General features: G+C 55.9%; 1 protein-coding gene across 5 annotated transcripts in view; it reads right to left on the reverse strand.

Annotated features, from left to right (window-relative positions):
- The window catches only part of NAV1 (neuron navigator 1), a 242,771-nt gene that overhangs the window by 127,850 nt on the left and 92,852 nt on the right, over nt 1-22,069 (reverse strand). The gene's annotated exons all lie outside the window — the stretch shown is intronic.

Below are 22,069 nucleotides of genomic sequence, written 5' to 3' on the forward strand. Positions count from 1 at the left end.
ATGAGGCACCTTCTCCATAGCTCCTTCGTCCAGGCCCTGCTCTTTCTTCTTCGAAGATTCCTTCCTGAACTCCAGCTGGCTCAGTAACCTGACTCAACATTCTCTCAGTATTCGTAGACTCGGTTGACACAGTGTTCCTACAACTTAACGATCAACAGTCCCATGTCTTGCTTTGGGCAGGGCTGGTGTTCACCAGCTGTGTGCCTCACCGGGGGCTGAGGCTGTAACCGCTCGAGCTGTCTGATGCCCACACCGTCCCTCATTAGCGGGTCTTGTCCTCCCATTGGCCTGGAGGCTTTCTGACGCACGGCCTGCTTCCTTGCTTTGGATTTCTGCATTGGGCTTAGGTGAGGAAGCAGAGGGCTGGGAGTGGCCCATGTGATGGGCTTGACATTTCTGATTGTAAAAAGGAGGGGGGGACGTGAGGTCGATTCACACTTTTGGGGAGCTGACAATCCAGTCTATGGATAACGAACAGCTGCTTCGCTGTTTCTCAATCTCCCTTGCTCCCTCCCTCCCATTTCACTGCTCTCCAGCAACTATGCCAGGAGAAGAGAGCAGAAACGAAATCTGGTTAGCGTGTGCCTCCCACGACCATCCCCTTACACATCAACTCTCGCTTCGCTCCTATATGCCACGGCCTGTTTGTGGGGCCCTGCCTGCCCACGTGCCGGAAGCATTGGGCTCAAATCCGAAAAGCAATCTATCAAATGCAGGGACACATTCTTACTGTGACCTGGAATAAATTGCTAAGACTTTTGTTGCATTCTCACGGAGACTGAAACAATAAATTCGCTAAAAAACAGTGAAAGTGGTTAAGCTCACTTTTTTTTTTAGCCTGCAAAAAGTGTTATGTTTAAAATTAACAGCAGTATTTTTTTTTAAGACTAAAGTCAAGTTCTTCTTTCCACTCAGAACAAGTCTAGCTTGCTGACTGACCAGCGGGCAGAGCTCTGCATTTGTGTCTACCGGGCACCCCAGAAGGGCTTTCGTCTCTGCTGGTATCTGCCGTGTGACCGCAGGGAAGCCCAGCTTGAACAGGTCTGCCGGGCTGTGGATTCCCAGGGCCCAGTCTGTGTTATAGGTTCATCAGGCCCGCCTTCCAGAAATACCTGAGTCAGGCTCTGCCACAGGGATAAGGTCTGCTGGCTTTCTGGTTTTTTTTTTCCCCCTAAAGGTTCTTTTTATTTATTTGAGAGAGAGATAGTCAGAGACAGGGAGAAGCAGGCTCCCTGCTGAACAGGGAGCCCAATGTGGGGCTCGATCCCAGGACCCTGGGGTCATGACCTGAGCCAAAGGCAGATGCTTAACCGACTGAGCCACCCAGGCGCCTCTGGAAAATGTATTTCTAATTAGGGGTTAAGATAAAGAAACAGTTTTTTAAAGAAGTTTAAAGTACATGGCTTTAGGGTGTTGCCAGTTAGTGAGACCCTCAGTGTGAGTTCCGGGTTCCGTCCTGAGCGAAAGTAGGGAAGGAGGATCGAGGGGGGGCTTTAGCAAGACTGAGGAGACAGGACACGGCTCACAGGGCGGGGGTGGGAAAGAGGGGCCTCAGGATGGCAAAGATGAGCTTGCATCTCTCACATTTTTTACTCTAAGCGGAGCCTGTTCCTCATGAAGGACTGGACAAGCCTCCTTTAAAGAGTTTTACCTCAACACAGCCCTACATTACTGGCCCGAGAGAAAGGCAGGCATCCACAATGTGACCAGTGGCATGGTTCCCCATGGGAACTAGCAGACAAGGGCCCCTTTGTGGGCCAGGTCTGCTGACTGGACTGCTGGGAGCCTCGGAGGGAGACAGGCACTGCCTACAGAGGCCTTGGCTCGCCCCCCACCCGGCCTGCCCCCCGCTCCGTGTCAGCTCTCCCAGGGACGCCGTCCGTTGCAAGTTTTCATACCCATGACCTCATCTGGGCCTCCCAACAGCTCCCGGAGCTAGAAAGGGTGGGGAAAATATTATCCCCGATTTAGAAGCGATGAGGAAACTGAGGCCCCTGGAGGTCCAAAGATTCATCTAACAGGTCATCTAACAGTTGGCCTCAAGGTGCAAGGTCATCTAACAGTTGGCCTCAGCGCGTACAGCCTCCGTTAGTCTGGCAGGGTTCCATTCGCCCACGCTAACCTCTGCCATACCTACAGGAAGTGGGTGTCGATGGGGTGGGGTAGGAGGCAGGTAAGGGGCACGTGTCAGCTCTGAAGAGGACGACTCAGTTCGGGGGAGAGAGGGAAATGCCGGCACGACGAGGTGGGATGCGGAACTTCAGCACTTGCGGAGATCCCGGGAAGGTGATAAAATCCCTAAGAGCAGGGACATTTCAACACTTCCGCTGCCATCGCATAGCATCGGCACGATCCTGGGCTCAGTGATCCGTGCTGCCTCAGGCAGTGGAGAAAGCAGGCCCTTGGGAGGTCACATGTAGCTCTCATAACTGGGCACACTGGGGCAGAAACTACCAGCAGCACAGCTGCCCGAACGTGCCCTGGTTTGCTAACCTTGCCTCTGAGGCTGCACGTGTGGGATGCCACCATCACAAAGGACATCACCGTCACCACCGTCATCGCTGCCGCCGCTGCTGCCGCCCAAACCGGTATCCTTACCGCTACATCACTGCTGCCACCACTGCCACCACGGTCCCGACCACATCTGCCTGCTCGGGGCACTGACTGTCCCTCTCCCTTTCCTGACTTCAGTCTGCGTTAATCTCACGGGTCCTAAGTTCGGCTGAGATGAGCTTTTTTTTCTTTTTTTAAGAGTTTATTTATTTATATACGAGAGACGGAAAGAGAGGCAGAGACAGAGGGAGAAGCAGACTCCTTGCTGAGCAGGGAGCCCAATGCGGGACTCGATGCGGGACTCGATCCCAGGACCCCAGAATCATGACCTGAGCCGAAGGCAGACGCTTCACCGACTGAGCCACCCAGGCACCCTGAGCTTCTTTTTAAAAAAGCATCATTAGTAAAAAAACTAGAGGATTTTGTTTTTAATGTATCTGTTTGCACATAAGAAACTTCTGTATTTTAGGCAAAATTAAGTACCCCTGTCCCTTCCCCCACCTGTCCCTTCCCCCAGGAAGTCCCTGGGCAGTTCTTCAGCCTCTCCTCTTCAGCTCCCTCCCTGGAGCCTACAGGAGCTCCGTTCACGGCCCTTCGATGCCTGCCATCTGCGCTGCCTGCTCCCTACCTCAGGCCACTGCCGTGTCACCTGGATGGCTCCAACTGGGGCCTTCCATTTGGGACCCCATCGCTCTCTCCTCCTCCAGTTATATTCTCCCACAGCAACCCGAGCCACTTTTGAAAAACACAAACCCAATGTCAATCCTCCCACCGAAAACCTTTCCTGTCTTTCCATTGGACGTAAGGACAAAATTCAGCATCCTGACCCTAAGCCCCAGGGTGTGGTTGGTCCAGCACCTCCTGCACACCCACCTTCCCAGCCTCGGGCTGCACTGCTTCCTCCGTGATGACCTCTCCACCCTCCGCCAACACCTGAGCCTGCTTCTGTCTTAGAACACGACATAGACTCTCCCTCTGCCTGCAGACTCCCGCTCGGCCCGGGCCGGTGGAAGGCTCACTTCCTCAGGGAAGCCCTCCCTGACCAGTCCCTCCCACCTAAATCATCACACCCTTTACTTTCCTACAGAGCACTTACAGTGTGAACTACGGATTCTCTTCTGTGATTATCCACTTAAAGTCACCGCCCCACCCCTGCCCCCCCTCCGCAAAACTCTAAGTCCACGAAGGAATGGGTCTGTTCTGTTCACTGCTGTAACCTCAAAGAGTAAAACACTGCCTGGTATACAGTAGACAACCAGCGTGTGTTGGGGGGCTCCACATGTTGGTAGCCATACCTGGACTCTTAACCATGATCCCGCATGGGCCCCCTCAACTCCAGCCCAGGCCACCTCCCTCCTCCTACCCTAGGGCCAGCCACACTTAGGCACCAGTGGGGCACATTCTCTAGAAAATTCATCTGAGGACCTGATGCTCTTAGCGCATTGCCCGTGGCTCTGCTCAACAGTTAGGAGACAGAAATGATGAAGAAGGACTCCAGCAGAGCTGACAGCACAGTGATGAAGACAGGCCCGCGAGGGGCACAGGTGAGGCGAGCAGGTGTAAGGAGGGGAGTCTGGAAAGGCTGGCAAGGCTGGCAAGGCAAGGGGACCAGGACCGTCCACCAGAGATGTCCAAAGCCACAGCCGCCCCTCCTCTCGTCAGCCTTCCAAGCAGCTGGGCTAGGGGTCACGTTCACCCAGCCCAGCCCCACCTCATCTCCCCTTGGAGTCTCAGTTCCCAAGGGACTTTCATGGCAGAACCCATGCAGGTGAGCAGTGCTGGGACCACGGGGAGGGGCTCGGGTGCAGGGAGAGACCCCAGGTGGAAAGCCAGGGCTGGGCTCCCTGCCAAGGCTTTTCAAGTGCCCACAAGCAAACGTCACATTTTGTCCTAAAAAAATCACCCCATGAAGAGGCAGAAGACGCACAGCTCATTTCCATCTGAGCACGAAGCCTGCTAAAGCCATCAGAGTAGGGGTGTTGGGGGATTTGGGGGTGGGGGGTGAGGCTGGGGGAATGTGAGCCTCCTGGCTCTGGGGCTGAAATACCAAACCCTGGTCGGCCTGCTCTTTGAGAGTGTGGCTTGGACTTCTGCAGACATGACCTCATTCTCTTGCCTCCTGCTGTTACCAGCCTCATTTTTCTGAAGAGGGAAACTGAGGCGGCCTTCCAGATCACAGGAACGCTCAGCCAGAGGAAGACATAGGATCCACTGGTTTCAAGTGCCTCGCCCTGAGACCATTGGGCCCAGAATTCCCTGGCCTGTGAGGGGACTCTGGTCAGTCAGACTGGCCCTTCACATGCCTGGCGGGGGGCCTCCATCCTTGCTCCTCAAGGGAATGGCATTTCCCTCCATGTGGGACATTCGCCAGAAGAGGTTCCCTCAATCAACCCCCACCACCTCGGAAAGCCAGCTCTGAGGCCCCTCAGGTTTCACTGAGAGCTTACAGGAGTCTCCGTGGGTGGGAGAACTGTGGAGTGACTTTTAAAAGCATATTTACGAGGTTTAAAAGCCACAGGGAGTGAGAGGTGCGTTTGTTACTTGACTCTAAAACCTCAGCAGATACAGTTTTAAAAATTCATGGGTCAGGGGCGCCTGGGTGGCACAGCGGTTAAGCGTCTGCCTTCGGCTCAGGGCGTGATCCTGGCGTTATGGGATCGAGCCCCACATCAGGCTCCTCTGCTAGGAGCCTGCTTCTTCCTCTCCCACTCCCCCTGCTTGTGTTCCCTCTCTCGCTGGCTGTCTCTATCCTGTCGAATAAATAAATAAAATCTTTTAAAAAAAAAAAATTCATGGGTCAGGCCAACAGCAGCCATTTGCTGAAGTGTGGCCGTGACAGGCACCGTCGTCCTCGGCCTCCTGCCCCTCCCACCCTGGGCTGACCTCCCCAAATAAGAAGGATCATGGGACAGGAATAAAAGTTGGGAGATCTGGATTTAGGTCCCCGATCTGCCACTCACTGATCGGGTGACCTTAGGCAAATTTTGCTTTTTGGCACCTCGGTGCTCTCAGCTGTTAAAGGGGACAGGACGATGAGGGCGGATCCCCGAGGTCCCTCCGGGTTCCGACACTCTGTGCCTGGCCTGGGACCCCACCCCGCCGTCCTCTCTGCAGACCCTGCCAGCACAGACATCTCATCCCGCTCCCTCAATTCAAGGATCTGCTAGGGTGCCACATCAGGGAGCCCTAACATAAAGTCGGAGGATGCGGACAGCTTGATTAAACTTTAGTGGGGGAGAGCGCTAAGCCAGGAGTCAGAAGAGCTCTGGGTGGCCCTAGGCTAGGCCTAAGGCCTCAGTTTCCTCCTCTGCAAAATGAAAGGTTTGTGCTTCATCTCCAGCATTGACACTGTGATGCTGTGGCAAGTTGCTATGGGGTCAGGGGTCAGGGGATGTCCTCGGTGGTCCCCCCCCCCCCCACCGCCCACCAGCTGGATTGCCACTCTTGGTGAAGGAGTGGTGTCTCTTGACCTTGCCCGGGAGCCTGGCTTCATGGAGAGGGAGCTGGGTGCCCTCACCTCTATTCTTGGCTCTTGCTTTTGGATTCCATTCAGAGAAATCCTGACAAGCAACATGCCAGAGGGCGGCCGCCTGCTGGCTCTGCAAGGAAGGCCAGATGGAGCCGTGTACTACCCTGCTTCCCAGAAACCCCGGAATCCTCAAATCTGCAGGCCCTCAAAATCTCTGGCCAAGAGGGAGCTGGGAGTGAGAGGCCAGCCCAACCAGGAGAAACGCAGAACATCCATCACCCCCGCTCTGCTTCCTTCTCCTTCTCCAGGTTACAGGGTGGGCGCTATCCTCCAAGCAAGGACCGAGCCACGGATTTTGGGGGCCCCAGGGATGGGCATGGACAGAGATGTCACTGGCTTCCTCCACCCATCATTCCTGGGTCTCTTGATCATAAAAGCGAGCTCTTCAAGTCTAACCTCAGTCCTTCTTGCTACTACAATTTTTCTCTTGATCTTTCCTCCGTGGATATAAAGGACAGTTGCTCTGCCGCCCTCACACACCATCCCCCACCCCATCTGTCTTTTCTTCCAGACTTATGTTTCCTACACTCAGAACTGCTTGAGATAATATATAATTTGGGGGGGGGGGGTAGGGAGGGAGGCAAGACAAGAGTGGGTGTGGGGACAGATTCCCTTCCAATTATGTCTAGCTCAGGCTGATGCTAGTGTCAGTTTGCATTCCCTGAACACGTAGGAGCCTAGAAGCAAGGAGGAAGCAAGAGATGAAGAGATGCTCACCACCCCAGCCTTCGCCATGTGCAGACCAAAGGAGCCTGGGTGGCTGGGAATGGAGGGATCAGGAAGGTGGTCTGTCTGGGAAGAGGTGGGAATCTGGAGCCCCCTTCCCTCAGCTCTGCGAACTGTTCCCTCTGGCCTCAGGTCCCCATTCTCATGGGACTTAGCTGTGATGTGCGGCCTTCCCCTGCCCACTCAGAGTTCCCTGCTCCTTCACTTCCTTCACACATGAGTTTGAGGAATTGAAATGGATGCCAATTTTAGTCAAAAGTGATCAAAAGAAACCAGAAAAGTAAAACTGTTATCCCCAAAATCTCAAGGAGAGTAGTTTAAGGCAGATGGAATGGCTTTTTTTTTTTTTTTTTTTTTTTTTTTTTTTAGCTTTTACATTGGCACAGATAATTGGGAGATGAGTGTGTCTGCAATGTTGATGGTAGAAACTCCAAACCTCAGCAGGTTTGCTCTCAGGCTGGGAATGGGCAGGAGGCACAGGCAACTCTGGCCTTTTCATGAAGATTCTCCCACAGTGTGACTGCAGAAAAGCAGCCAGGAGTACTGAGCACCCTCCTGGAGTCACCCTGGTCTATCAGGCAAGGAGGGAGTGATGGTGACCTGGCTGTCCTCAGAAGGGAAGGCCCCCTATCTGCCCGTCTATGGCTCATGCCCTCATCCCCTCGTTCTTCCAGAGACAGAGACTGGAGCAGAGGAGAAGGCTTTTCTTTTCTTTTCTTTCTTTCTTTTTTTTTTTTTTTAAAGATTTTATTTATTTGACAGAAAGAGAACACAAGCAGGGGAGCAGGAGAGGGAGAAGCAGGCTCCCCGCCGAGCAGGGAGCCTGACGCAGGGCTCAATCCCAGGACGCTGGGATCATGACCTGAGCCGAAGGCAGACACTTAACGACTGAGCCACCCAGGTGCCCCAAGGAGAAGGCTTTTCAAAGGCTATTCTGCACCTGGCGGTTTCCTACACACGATGGTGCTGGGTAGCGGGTGGAACAGAGATGGAGCGCGCGCATCACCCTCCCCACCCCCCACAAGGAGCCCCCAGCCACAGGCATCTGATTTCTAAGCCGGCCGCTGAACTCTTGACAGTGAGCTCCAGGAACTGACAGTGGCAGGCACAATGAGAACAGACGGTACCTGGGCAAACTCCGCGGAGCTGACCCCGGGAAAGGGGCAAGAGGTGCAGTGCCTCACGCCGACCTGCCGCGGAGGCCAAGGCAGGGTAGAGGGGCCCAGCTGGAGGACGCCCTGAGCACAGCAAACCGAGAGGGTCGGGAAGATGGGGGGTGCACTGTGGAGAAGGGGAAGGTCGGGAAGGAAGAAATGTGGGTGGGAGGATGCTGGCGTCTTTTAATCAAATGCAAATGTAAGGCGGCCGGCGTGCAAACTGACAGGTCTAATTTTTGTGTCTGCTGTTTGGGCGGTGTTTGGAAAGACACGAGCACCCTGCGGGAGGTGCTTCTTGAAAACTTGCTCTGCACACACAGAGAAGACCTACAAACGAGTCATCCGGTGAACTCTGTGGTGATGAGACAGCACCGACAGAGGCAGGGCCCAAGGACACCAAAAGGAGAGAAGGGGGCATCCTGGAGATGAGGGGCCTGGCTGCAGGTGGAGGGGAGGAGGGGAGGCTGGAGGCAGGCTGGTGGCAAAGGGGGCAGTTGAGGGTATGCTAAGGCTCAGGCGGAAGGGCCCAGGGAAACACAGGGATCCAAGCACAACCAACCTGGGGCCTCCAGGGCCCAAGAGCTGCATCTCCCCCACCAGAAGGGAAGCTCCCTGAGGACAATACCCATGTTTCCCCCACCCGACTGGTGGGTCCTTGGGCAAAGGGCTGAGTGTCCCCCAGCAGGACAGGGGCTCCTGAGGGCAAAGCCCTTGTCTCCCCTATCAGGCTCCCAGAGGACAGGGGCCGTGTCTCCTTCCTCTACGACCTCATGCAATGGGGGTGGATAGACAACAATGACATACTACGACAAAGCCCTCAGCTAGTGCCTGCAAGTGCCAGGCACTGTGCTCAGTACATTCTGGACGTTAGCTCACTGACTCTCGGTAGCAATCTTATGAGACAGCTACCATTCAACATACTTAACAAGTGAAGAAACTACAGCTCAGAGAGGATAAATCGGCCTAGGGTCTCAAGGCAAGATCTGAGCTCAGGACTGACTCCATTCTCTGTGTCCTTCCTCCCAGAACCCCAAGAGACTAAGGGTGATGGCTTAGGATATACAGAGCTGCTGCAAACAGCTTGAGTTGAGAAGCTGGGAACTTTATGACTGTGATTCAGAGATACAGTTTCAGCAGGAAACCCAATCTCTATGCAGCGTGTGGGAAAATGGCAGAAATCCAGCCCCTGCCCAGCCCCAGGCCAGAATGGGCTCCTCTGGCTCAGAAGCAGGGCTGGTTCCTCTGTGGCAAATCCCTTCCCACCCCCCCCCATCAGACAACCTACCCCTAAGGCAAAGCCAGGGGGTCTCCCCCCACCCCAGCACCCTGGCCCCAACCTCCTATTTGTGGAAGTAATGGGTCAGCATCAAACCCATGCACCTGTTCTCCCCTGAGATCAGGGAAGGAGCCAGGATGTCTTGGCCTCACCGCCCCCCCCAACCAGATGTGCTCCCAGCTGTGTGTTAAGCAGCCACTGGGGTGGATTTCATGCCTTCCAGCCCTGGAAGGACCTTTCAAGGACCACCAGTGGGGTTGGAAGCCAATGCAGGGACCGGGGACAGGGAGGGACAGTTCCCAAGGGCCTGGTGTGGAGAGGGGACATACATACCCAGGCTAAAGCTATAGGTCAGGTCTGAGTCTCCTTCCCTAACCAGAGGTGAGGACATTGCCAGTTTCACCCTGCTCTAGATGGATCCAGGCCCTGAGCTAAGGACTAGGGGTGCGTAATGAACAATCTTTGACTACCTTCTTCATATCTGCTTTCAGTTCAACCATTTATTTCATAGCGTCTCTATTTTCTTTTCATTGAAGTCTAAACGACCACCAGGCTGACGTAGTACCTTAAAAACTCTGGACAAAGCCAAAGTGCTTCTCTCTCCTTGGGATGGGTCAGTCAGAGCCCACCCCCACGCCCCTGAGGGGAGACTGGCTGCTGTCTTGGACAGGGCAGGCACGGAGCTGTGGGCACCCGCGTTCCACCACGTGGGCAAGGGGCAGAAATGCCGGTCCGCGGTACACATGAATCAGATATGTGGAGCGGAGCGGAGCAGAGCAGAGAGAGCAAGAACGTGGAGCACGTGAAGGTGCTCAGTACAGCGAGTTTCTTTTACCTGGAAAACCAGGCTGGTCCCTGCAAGTCAGCTCTGTGTCTGTGTCCTCTGATAAAGTCCCTCCCCTTTGGCTTAAGCTGCCTCCAGGGGGCTTCCACAAATACAACTGAGAGTCTGAACAAAAATATCAGAGCTGAACTGAAACAGGGTCAATAATGAGCCAATCTGTGAATGAAGCAACTGGAATCCCTGGTTGACACTGGGGTCTGCAGAGCCAGGGTGATCAGGATAAGGAAGCACAGGGGGTCTGCAAGCCTGCAGGGGAGGGGGCCAGAGCGCCAACCCTACTGATCACCTCTGGCGTGCCAGGCGCTCCCTACGCTCTTCTGTGTAATCTTCACAATCACCCCACGTAGTGGGTCACAAGCCCCATTCTACAGACAAGGAATGGGCTCACAGAGTGCTAAGGACAGCCAGCCAACAGCCATCAGAGTTCACTTGAACCCTCACAGGCACGACACTTTCTATTACCCTAGGCCATCAAGGTCCCAGAGATATACAGGGCTCCAGGCCAGGCCACCAGAGTCTTGATGCCTGTCCCCTATAACATGATGTGCCGGTCCCTCCGGACTGTCAGAACAGGTGTGCAGGGTGGAGGAATGAACACAGATGGCGGTGAGGGCAGAAAAAGCGTATCAACCACAGACTCCACCCACTGTCCCCAGCCTGGCAGCAGGACCTAAGACGGTCCAGGGAACGTGCTTGGCTCCCCGCTCCCCGCGCCACCACTCTTCTAGAGGAGACATCAGAGTGCAGAGCACTCTGGAATAAAGGACCTGGGCAGCCGCCCAGGAGGGTTTGCCATGCCTGTGGACTCTGCCAGGCCAGTGTTCTCCACTGGCGAGAGGCCCTGGAGCACAGTGCTTAAGGAGGCAGATGCGTGAGCTACACCGCTGGGCGGGGCGGGGGGGCGGGGGGGTCATACCCAGGCTCCTCCACTTCCTGGCTGTGTGACCCTGGGGAAGCTACTTAACCTCTCGGTTTCCTCATCACTAAAATGAGACTAAAAACAGCACCCAACTCCCCAGGTTGTTCTAGGTGACACAATGAATTAATCTACATAAAGTGCTTAGAACAGTGCTTGATACATAACACATAATAAATGACAGATATTATTACTGTGAGTCCTTGGGTCTTCCATGTAGCTAACTCCCCACTCCCAAGATGCAGCACTCTGGAAAATCGAATCTAGAAATCAGGGGCTACAGGCCAAGGGGGAACAAGAGAAGAAAAGAGCAGCGGTGCTCTGAGAGCCCTCTTGTGCAGCCCTCAAGGCATCCTCCCAGATCCGGGAGCTAGGGCGTCTGACCCCGTGTTACCACCAAGAGCCTGAGGTTGAAGCCTTGAGTGGCTTATTCAAGATCCACGGTTAAGAGTGACAGATCAGGGGCGCCTGGGTGGCTCAGTCAGCAAAGCGTCTGCTTTCGGCTCAGGTCATGATCCTAGGGCTTTGGGACTGAGCCCCCATGTCAAGCTCCCTGCTTAGCGGGGAGTCTGCTTCTCCCTCTCCCTCCGCCCCTCCCCCTGCTTGTGCTCACACACTCTCTCTCCCCTTCCAATAAATAAGTAACATCTTAAAAAAAAAAAAAAAAAGAGTGACAGATCCAGGATTCACAGTGGGACAGACCAGAGAAGAGCTTATCCTAGGCTGACATTCCTCCTGATTATTCTCTCCATCCTCAGCATGGCCACCTCGGCCCTGACCCTTCATGTCCTCTCGGGAAGCCCTCTCCCCAAAAGCCTTCCTTCAGCTCCTGGGCACTGCTCGGTCACAGCACTGGCCAAAAACCCTGTTTTTGCCCATCTGCGGTCTGCTTCCTAGACTAGACAGTGAGAGCCTTGGGAAGCGGGGGCTGGCACACAGTTGGCCCCTGAGGAATGTTTGCTGGGGCAGGAAAGAACGCGTTCCTACAGACCTGGGCTCTCAGGATCAGTGCACGACTGTTCAGCCTAAAGGTTCTAGAATGTCTGGAGGGCATGGGAAGCAAAAAGATGCCTCTTCTTGTGCAAGAGGCAGTGGAGTCTATGGTGAAATGGATGAGTCTGAATCAAGCCCCATTTGAATCTTAGCTTTACTATGAACTTGCCAAGGGACGTTGGACAAACCATGTGGCCTCCCCTGACTCCTCTAAGTTTCCGCATACTTCATTCAGTCTTGTGCAAGGGTGGGGTGGCCAGTGTACAGAAATGCACCAGGAGGGGCACACTACACTGGCTGTTGAAAAACACAAAACACCCCCATACCAACGGGCAAAGTAAGTGCTCCCTTGGGCCCTTAGGTGCTCCTACCACGCTGGTCACGTGGGCCCGTCCTCTGGGACTCCCACAATTCGGCATCCACAGAGTAAACATCTGGCCTAGCGGAAGGCCCCCAAGATTCCTCCGGTTCTGCAGACTGCGAGAGTTGTGAAATATTTTGCATGTGACCCTTGATTAATATCTCATTGTGAGGATGACATGGGCTTATACAAGCGAGGCGCCCAGCACAGCCGGCAAACAGTGAGTGCTCAATAAATGTTAGTCATCATTTTGCTCATCTCCACTGACTCATGTCTGGGAGTGTTCCATGGTCTGCCACGGATCCTCAGGATGAAGGTTTCTGGCCTACCTGCAGAGTCCAAAACCTTGACTAAGGTCTCAGGCACTGCGTGCTTCCTTCTAGGGAGCCCAAACCCTGCAGCCAGGCCCTTGGTGGCCCCAAAGCTACGAGCTTAGCCGAGGTGCCAAGCAGGGCGGCCTTGCCCTGGCACTCCTGGGCTTCAGGGTGGCAGCAAGAGCAGCGGCAGCCTCTCCAGCCTGCCCACTGTGAGCAAACCCCACTGGGTGGGCAGGGTGTTAGGCAGCACAGAGATTGAGCCTTGCCCCTGCGCCCAAGAAGGCCGCCCCTCATGGTGGCTGCTGTCCTTCACAGCGGCTGGAGCTGCAGCAACAGCACTGGCCTGTCTCCCTGCCCCCGGGTAGGCACCGCTGCCTTCTCTGCTGTCGTAACGCCCCCTCCCCGGAGCAGCAGCGAGGGCCAGGGTGACAGGGAGGCCCTGGACACCACGTTACCATCAGGGCCAGGGAAGATCCGTGTAGGACAGGATCTATACACTCAGGCAACCCCTGAACTCTAGGACCACACCTCCTGGGGATGCCCAGATTCCAGGACAAAACCAAGTCCACTAGGACCAAACATCCGAGCTCCTGTTACAGCAGAACTCCATGGCAACGTCCAGGGCATGGCAGCTGGGAACAGTCCGGTGGCATCTTGAGGAACAGAGGAAGGTGAAGACCTGAGTGTAGGATAAGGTTCCTCCTAATCCTTCACCAGGGCACCCTCCCTCCCTGGGGACCCTTCTACCCCGGGGTGGGGGGCGCTGTTCCCTTCGCTCCCTGAAGGACCATCTGCTCCAAGGGCTCCTAGCCAGCTAGTCCCAATCCTGTCCTCCCACTCCATCCAAGCAAAGCTGGGTGACGGGAATGCATCTCCCCTTGTGCCAAGCGTTTCTGATTCCCTTAATAGCTCCCCACCTTCCAACTCCTACAGGAAGGCATCCTGGATGGAACAAGTAAGCTAGGAGCTGAAATGGGGCCCCCACACTACTTATGCCCACTCTCAGGCTGGGTTGTGCGTTGGTTCTGCTGTGTACAGTCTGGTTCATGCCTTGCTGCAGGCACGCCCCAGAGCTGGGGGGTGGGGGTGCAGTACCAATCCCTGGGCAGGGCAGAGAGCTGCACCTCAGGCCTCATCAGAGCTGCTGCTAACCCAAGGGACCTCCTCTGGGCACCGAGACGTCCTCTCTCTGTGCCTCTGGACTCTGCAGGGGGAGCGAGGGCGATCTTCACTCAAGCAAACAGATTCAGAACTTGAGAGGCCCTGGGCTGGCTGATCTCATCAGTCTGCAATCTCTCCAAAGCACCAGTGGGCACCGGATTCTTTTGGGGATCCTTTGGGGCAAACCTTGATTGCTCTCCTCTGTTCAAATGTTGCTCTGTTCCAAAGTCAAGCCCCAGTGCCCTCCACTCGGGTCCGTCACGCCCCTCCCATCCTGCCTGTCCAGTCTCATTCCCTCTCTCACTTCGTGTGCCATCTCTCCTCTAGCAGACAGGACCCCATGATCAAGCCCCTCATTTACCTCCTCCTTCCATTCTCTAGTCCCTCCCAACCTTCCTTTGAAACCACATCACTTCTCCAGAACTTCCCCTCCTCGCCCGCTGCACCCATGCACACACTCGCCCCCTCCACGTACAGACTCTTGCTCCCCTTAGCCTTTCCGAATTTTGTCACGGCACCTGCCACAACTGCCCGGCACGGGAATGAGCACGATCCTTCTCGCCTCCTCATCTAGCCTGTTGGAACCTAGCAGGCAGGGCCCAGGGCCACAATCTCAAGGGCACAGAGCTTTGTCCACAGGGAACGCTTGAGAGGTTGATTCTGAACCCTGTGGAATCCAACTCAGCTTCAGGGAGGTGGGGGAGTCTCGAGGCTCCTGGAAGCAGCATGTCATAGGGGTTAAGTTCAAACCCTGGCTCTGCTGCTCACTTGATTCACTAGCTTTGGGCAGATTCTCTACAGTTCAGGTCCTCAGTTTCCCCATTTGTAAGTACCAGGACCGCGGGATGATTGTGAGCACTGACTTCTTATGCGTCATACACCAAGTGATGGATACCGTTAGATTACCGTATGCTCTGGGCCTACTTGCTCCCCCCAGCAGAGTCAGGTCTCAGAGCTCCTGGGAGGCAGCTCCTCAGCCTGGGATGGTGGGGGTGCTGGGCCCCGTGGCAGCTTAGGGAGCCTGCAGAGAAAGCCAAGGCCTCCTGGGTGGCTGCCAGCTTCCCCAAAAGGGAAGGGCCTGTTTAGCGAGTCACCAAGGGCAAAGGGAGCCTGTGTCCTCAGAGCGTGAGGAGTAACCAGCAGTCACAGTGCTTTTCTGGGAGAGCAGCCAGGGACACCGAACCCCTGCAGCCTCCGCCTGGGGGTCTCTTTGAGGGAAATAGCTCCACCCTGGTCATATTTCAGACTCTTTCAAACCTGTCCAACTCCTGCATACACACAACACATGCACACAAATGTACCTTTAGTATGTGCCTAGTTGCCAGAGGCCAGCGGGTGCCCCACATGACACACCCTGTGTTCACACCCTGACTCCCAACCTCGCCTATGTTCTTAGGGTTAACGGACATAGGCCATACGCCCTCTGAGCCCAGTACCTCCACACACTCACCCAAGCCTTGCTCTTCCAACACTCACTATCCTTCCACCCAGCCTGAGGTCCCAGCTTACAATCTGGCTCTCCATCAAAACACCTGGGAATTAGGACATGACTCTGCCTCCCAGACCAGATCACACTCAACGGCAACACCCCAACTGGATACCTGCAAGACGACCCTGGATTCCCTGGGGACCAACGCGGGGAGCACTGACAGCACCCCTTAGGTCTGCTGGGCTGTGCTTGCTTTTGGTTTCCACATCCCCAGGGCACAAGAGCGAGCACCCCAAGTCCAGAGCGAGAGCTATGGCCCAGAAATTAGAGGGCTGCAGAGAACGCGCCCACTCCAGTGGCCCTGAAGTGTGTCATTGAGATGTCTAAAATAGACCCGACCATGGCCCAGGCCCAGGCCCAGGCCCAGCCCCTGCGGAGCCATGGCCGCCTTGCTGAGGTCTGGCTGGAGCTGACTTGGAGAACTGTGTGTCAAACGCTCGATGTACAACAGCGCTGGCAGCAAGAGCCTGGAACCTGCCCGAGCCCACGCTCTCAGGGTGAACCTGCAGCCCATAGCTGGGCTGGGCTCCATGCTCTCCCACCCCCATCCCCACCCCAGCACCACAATGGGCCCGAGGAGTCTGGGGGCTCTGGCTACGTCCCTATTCTCCTCCACTTCACTTCCCACCCCTGCAATTTGCCCCTTCTCCTGCCAGAAGCACAGGCGCTGATAAAAGATGAGAAGCCCTGACCCACCCCCCTTATTCCAGGCACACGTGCTGTGCCCACCTCAGCCCACGGCAGTGACCGTGCTGGACACACCCTTGGCACAAGGCTAATCCTCCCTCAGCCTCCAGCTGGGAAACAGAAACAGCTGCTGGGGCGCCTTCCCAGCCGGCACCTTGATCTCTGCTGGTCAGAGGGCAGCAGAGACCTGTGTGCACTGAATGAGGCAGAACGGAACCCTGGAGGCTCTGGTTTCGTCTCAGGATGCCTGGTCCCCAGAAGCAACATGAAGGAAAGTGTGGGAGATAGTGTCCACTTTGAGGGCTGACCCAGCGTTCCAAGGGCTTCTATGGACAGAGCGTGCCCACGCAGGGCCAGTGAGCTGTGCCTGGCCCCCTGGCCCTTCCTGTGCACGAGAGGGAAGGCTGCAGGCTCCAGGGACTTCAAACGCATCTGGGTAATCCAAACAGGGTGTGGGAGGAGGTCAGCCAGCGCAAATGAGAAACATGTGGCGTGCGTTTCCCCTCCGCTGGCTGGCTAGCACAGGGTTTCCAGGCAGCAAGAGAAGGCTGTGGGGAGAAGGCCAGGTTGGACCCAGAGAACACTCTGCCAGGTGCTGAGATGCAGACGTTAGGAGCAAGCGGGGGGTGCGGTCCAGGTGGGGAGCAGGACTCCACTAGGCCCAGGAATCAGGGTGAATGGGTCGGCTCCTCTTCCTATCAAAGTCTTATTCCAAAAAGAAAGATAAATGGAAGGAAAATTAAAACAGGTAACAAAGGGAGAAAAGCTGTGGTGGAATAAGGCTAGGCGCCTGACCTCAAATATAAGAGGGGGCATCTGAAAGGCAGGCTAGCTTCACCTGTAAGGATCCAGATGGCAGGTCTGGACCCATGGGTGGAAATTCTCAGAAAGAAGAATCTTAGCTCAACAGGCTCTCCAATAATGAGCGCTTTCCAGGAAAATTAGGTAGTGAGCCCTCTGTCACTAGGAGTGTGTAAACAGAACACCCACCTGCCTCTGATGCTATAGAGGGATTAATTTCAGCTTGAGGTGTGGGTGGCTCAACTAGACGTTTCCATCCTGTGGTTCTGTGAGATCCCAGGGGAGGGTGGGGAAGGGGGGGATTTTTCTCTCTCTGGCTGTTCAAGGAGACCCTGCAGTGTGGGACAGAGGTGGGGCAGAGATGGGGCGGCAGCAGGGTGCCCAGCTGCAGTGAGGAGCCCCAGGGGCTCTGCTCAGCCTGCTCAATGCACGCCTGGCTCTCCCTTGAGCCCCAAAGAGCACCCTGCCCCTTCAGCACTTGGGGTCAGAGGCTGTGAGGAGTGGGTATGTGTGTGTGTGCAGGGACAGTTTCAGAGAGGTGGAAGATGGAAGTCAGCAGGACAAAATATCTAGTGTTGGCAGCCCAGGTCTGGGGACAGGTCATGGGGGGGAGGGGCAGCTATAGCCACAGCAGCAGATATATGTGTTTTGGGGGGGGGGCGCGGATATAGAACAAGAGGGAAGTATCAGAAAACACCCCAGGATTCCAGATGACTTGGTCCTGTTAGCCATTCAATCCACATCTAGAAGGGGCCTATGGCCTGGGACTGGAGCCTCCACTGATGGTAAAGGACATCTCCCTGGGTTGGTTTATGCTTTGGGAAAGCAGAGAAGCTCCAGGCACTTGGGCTCCATCTGCTTCTCCCCAGGGCAGAGGAACTGCCCCCAAGACCGCCTCACGCATCCACCCGTTACTCTCAGAAGCAGAGCTGTGGCCGCCGTGTGAAGAGAACAGCTTTGCTACAGCAGTATGAACAAGGCAATGACCGAAGGGTAGGACCAGGGCCTGGGTGGGGCCCCTGGAGAGCACGAAGCCTGGACAGAGAAGAAAAAGTTCTGAGCATGTGAGAAAAGAAATGTTCTCAGTGCTAACCTTGCGGAAGGCAGGAGGCCCTGCCAATGGAAGGTTCTATGCCAGTTTCTCACAATGCATGCCCACCTTCAGACCCCCACCCCTTGGCACAGCCCTTCCTTCAGCCTGTGACTCTATAAGCATCCCCTGCTCTCCCCAGGGGGAGCCTAGAGGTGAGCTTTGTCCTCCTGTTTCTGCTAGGCCTCTGGAGAACCCCTAGAAGGCCTCAGGAGCGGCTCTGGCGTGGAGCCTCTGACGTGAGGGTGCTAGGGGAGCCTGCACATATCACCTGCCTCCTCTGGGCATCAGTGCTTTTGGGAGAACTCACCATAACTCCTCCACCCACCCAGACCCCCCAGTGCATTGAAGAAAAAGGAAGTAATTTCTTCTCTTCCCCTCTTCAAAGCATCCCAGAACACATTCTCTAGAGTAAATCCCATCCTCACCACCCCCCTAAAACCAGTATCAACCAATTGGCTTAGAAATGGATGACTTCCGGACTTCCTTCCCCTGTTCTGTTTGCCCTGAGCCTCTGAGGGCCTAACTGTTGTCATGGCAACCCTTCCCATAGGTCCGGACGCCCTCTTGAAGAAGTGGGACCGGGCTCGGTTCCTTTACACCCTGACCTTGGGGCTGCCTTAGCTGTTCCGTTCTGTCCCTTTGCCTAGAGGTTGAAGAAAGCAAAACTGAACGCGTGGGGAGTCAACAGACTGATTTTCCTTTGAGATCCTTAGGCCCAGGGGTGATGAGGCAGGAAGAATGTGGTTTGGGAGGGTATTATGTATTAAAATAGCCTGGGACATTTTCAAGATCTGACCACCTTCATCTGCAGCCCCCTCCCCATCACTATATGTAGGGAAAAGCCGTGAGAGGGTCTCTTCCATTCACAAATGGGGAAACTGGGTTCCAGAGGAGGTCACAGAGCTTAGAACTTCCACACAGGGAACTCAGGACTGCAGCCTCCTACCCTGCCCCAGGCCCAGGTGGGGTGACATTTCCCCTCTGAGCCAAACTGCCAGGGTCCAAAGATCTGATTCTTGGGATTGCCCCATTTTCCCCCCGGCACTCACCCCTCAGCCTTCTAGGTTTCCAGGGTTCCCCGGTGGGACCCTAGTTATTTGGCAGCTTTTCCAAAGGAAGCAAAGGGGCACGGAGCCTGCCTAGACCATCTGGGTCCCAGCTGATTTCTGGGAAGGGAGTGATCGAATTTCAGCTCTTCTCTTTTATTCCAGAAAGGCTCTTATTTGGAGCTGCCTCACCCCCTCTCCCCACAGAACTGGGTCTTGGCAGCTTCTTGGGTCTGGGATGGTACCAAGGAGTATGTAACCTTTGACCCTCAGCCCCCAAAATAGGGAACAAATACTCTGTTTTTAGCCACCATCCTGAGGCATCGAGGCAGTCATTCTTCTTCTCAGAGGCCACCCTGCTCTCCAGTGAAGGCCAGTCCTGACAACCTGGAACACCTTCATGAGCTTGGAGAGACTGAGCCAGCTCTGTTGTCCCCTGGTGCCCAAACAGATCAGTCTACCCTCTACCCCAACTCTCACCTTCACGCAAAAGAGAGATTTTGCCTGAAGGCACTAGCTCCCACCCCCCACCACCACCCTGTAATGCCAAGCACTGTCCCCCAGAACCTACCCACATGCCCCCCACCACCCTGAGATGCCAAGCACTGTCCCCCAGAACCTACCCACACGCCCCACCTCCACTTTGGTCCTCACAGCCCCAAACAGTCCAACATGTTTGCCAGACTATCCACCCTCTCCCCCCAGCAGAGATCTTAGCCCCTAAGCCCCTCTGCAGGGTCAGCAGGGCAGGCTGGTGGCCCATGTCCAGAGACATTTGCCTTGGTCAGACCCCTCTTGACCTGCTGACTCCCCTTTCTCAGGGGGGCCTCCCAGATGGAGCCAGTGACTTAGGAACACGAGCAGACCCCCCTTCCATCACTAACTCAGAGATGGCTCTCATAAAGCCCTCGATGCTTTTCCTCAACTGGGAAGTTGGCGGGGGGGGGGGGGGGAGTTTCTCCCTATCTCCAAGGTTCCTGAGAGGCAGCAGCACCAGTGTGCTTTGGGAATGACAACCACTGAACAGGAGTAAGGGACCCCAGCTCAGCTTCCCCCACTCTCCTGCCCTCCACTCCCACCCCAGCCAGCTCTAAGACTATCTGTCAGGGTTTCTGAGGTTACTGTCTCTTGAAGAACAACTAAGGAGGCAGCCAGGTCCTGGGGCTGTGCTGGGTCTTGCCTGTCTGGGGACAGCCCAGATCAGCTAAGACATCCCAAACAACGGAAGCCCTGACCTTGAAAAGGGAACTGTGCCCTCTACTTTTCTGAGTCCTTGACACTCCCTTCACTTCCCCAGAACACAGACACTCAAGTCCTCTCCTCTAGCACCATCCACACCCCATCCACATCCGCTTCTTAGTGCCTGGGGAATGTGTCTCCCTCAGCCGGCCTGCGATGCCTCAGACACAATTCAATTATCACCTCCTTAAGCTTAAGGACCTCTCCTTTCCAGTCCTCCCCTATCACGGGGTCCCCTTCCATTTTCTCGATAGCCCTCCTGATGTCTGGAATTATTTTATTTCTTCATTGTCTGTCTCATCCCATTAGACTGTAAGCTCCTTGAGGGCCACACACGGCACAGGGGTGGCACACTCCCTTTGCAGCATGAGGCTGCCCTGTCAGCTTCTGCACACCCGAACCCCCAACCCCGACTTATCCGTGTGAGGCCAGGGCCTTCAGGAGGGGCTTTCCTAGGAAAAAGGCTGCTCTTCCCCTCTTTGCCCTTGTCCAGTTTCCTGACTGCCTCTGCAAAGCCCAAATGCAGCCTGCTAGGGAGGCTCCCAATCCAAAGCTCCAAGGGACTGTTGCCCCTGGTCAGCGGTTCCTCGTGCTGGCCCCACCGGGGTCTGGGGGTCAGGGGATGACAGCAGCAGGTCCAACCAGTCTTCTCCAGCTCTGCGTTCTCCACGGCTGCCAGACCAACACCCCCATCCTCCATCCACCCCACCCGCCCCATCTCCTCCAGCCGGTCCTTGGACCGCAGCCCGCGTCGGCCCCGCCCCTTCACACGCGCACGGACCCGCCCCTTCCCAGCCCCCAGCGGGGCGGGCAGCCTGCCTGGTACCCGGGAAGCTCGGGTCCCTCGGCGCCGGAGGACCCACATCCCAGCCACCGCAACAAGTCGGCGGAGCCTAGGAGGCCCGCTCGGGCTCCAGGCCTTGCCGCCGACCTCCCGTGGCCCCGGCACGACCCGGGCCGGCTCCGGAGGCGCGGCAGCCCTGCGTCCTGCACATCCCGGATCTATCCCTCTCCGGGCGAGGGCTCTCCGAGGAACGCGAGCGCAGTTCCGGGGCCCGCTCCGGGTTTTTTGCATAGACTCTTCAGGCTTGGAGAACAATGGAGCAGCTCTCTGCGCTTCCTCCGCCCGAGCAAGCTTTGTTCCTCCCTTCCCGCCCGCTCGGCTTCCATTAGCCAAAGGGCAAAAGCTTCCCAGTCAACCAGGAGTCTCCGCGTGAGAGCCCAGACCTGTCCACACTCTGTAAAAAACCTGGGGGGTAGGGGTTTGGGCCAGAGCCTGGGCCGAGGTACAGGACGAACATCCAGATGCGCACAGCTGGCTGCCCGCCCGCCCCCTGGCCCCACACGCGTCTCCTTGCCAGAACCCCCACACCCGGGAAATCCGACTCGCGCTCCCACCGGAGATCCACAGAGGAAGTGGAGCCTCGGCTCTGCTCTGGGGCCAAACAGCCCTCACATCTGCTTTCCCCACATCTGTCCTCTAGATCCGGGCTCTCACTGGGCTCTCCCCTGGCAATGCTGGATGCTCTCTTGCCAAGCATAGAGCACAACACAACTGAGGTTTCCATCAGCCCCAGATTTTGCCATATTAGGATTCTGGGCTTTAAAATTCGAGGAAGCTCATGGGGCTCTATTTCTGAGAATCTGTGACCCCCACACCATTGTCCAGGCTCACCTCAGCAGGCCAGAGCAGAGCCTGGGCTCTTGCCTGGTGACATCTTTAAGAAGACGCACTTCAGCCATGCCCATCCCGAGGTAGGCCAGCCCTGCACATCTGGGCCCAATGCCCCCTCACAACCTGACCGAAATCTGGAGAGCCCTACCGGAAGAGGAGAAAAGAGGGGGGGCTGCGCTCTCCCCACACCTTCCCTTGCAGCTGGC

This window comes from Ursus americanus, chromosome 2, assembly GCF_024610735.1.
Source record: "Ursus americanus isolate L20-20 chromosome 2, mUrsAme1.1.p, whole genome shotgun sequence".
NCBI lineage: Eukaryota > Metazoa > Chordata > Mammalia > Carnivora > Ursidae > Ursus > Ursus americanus.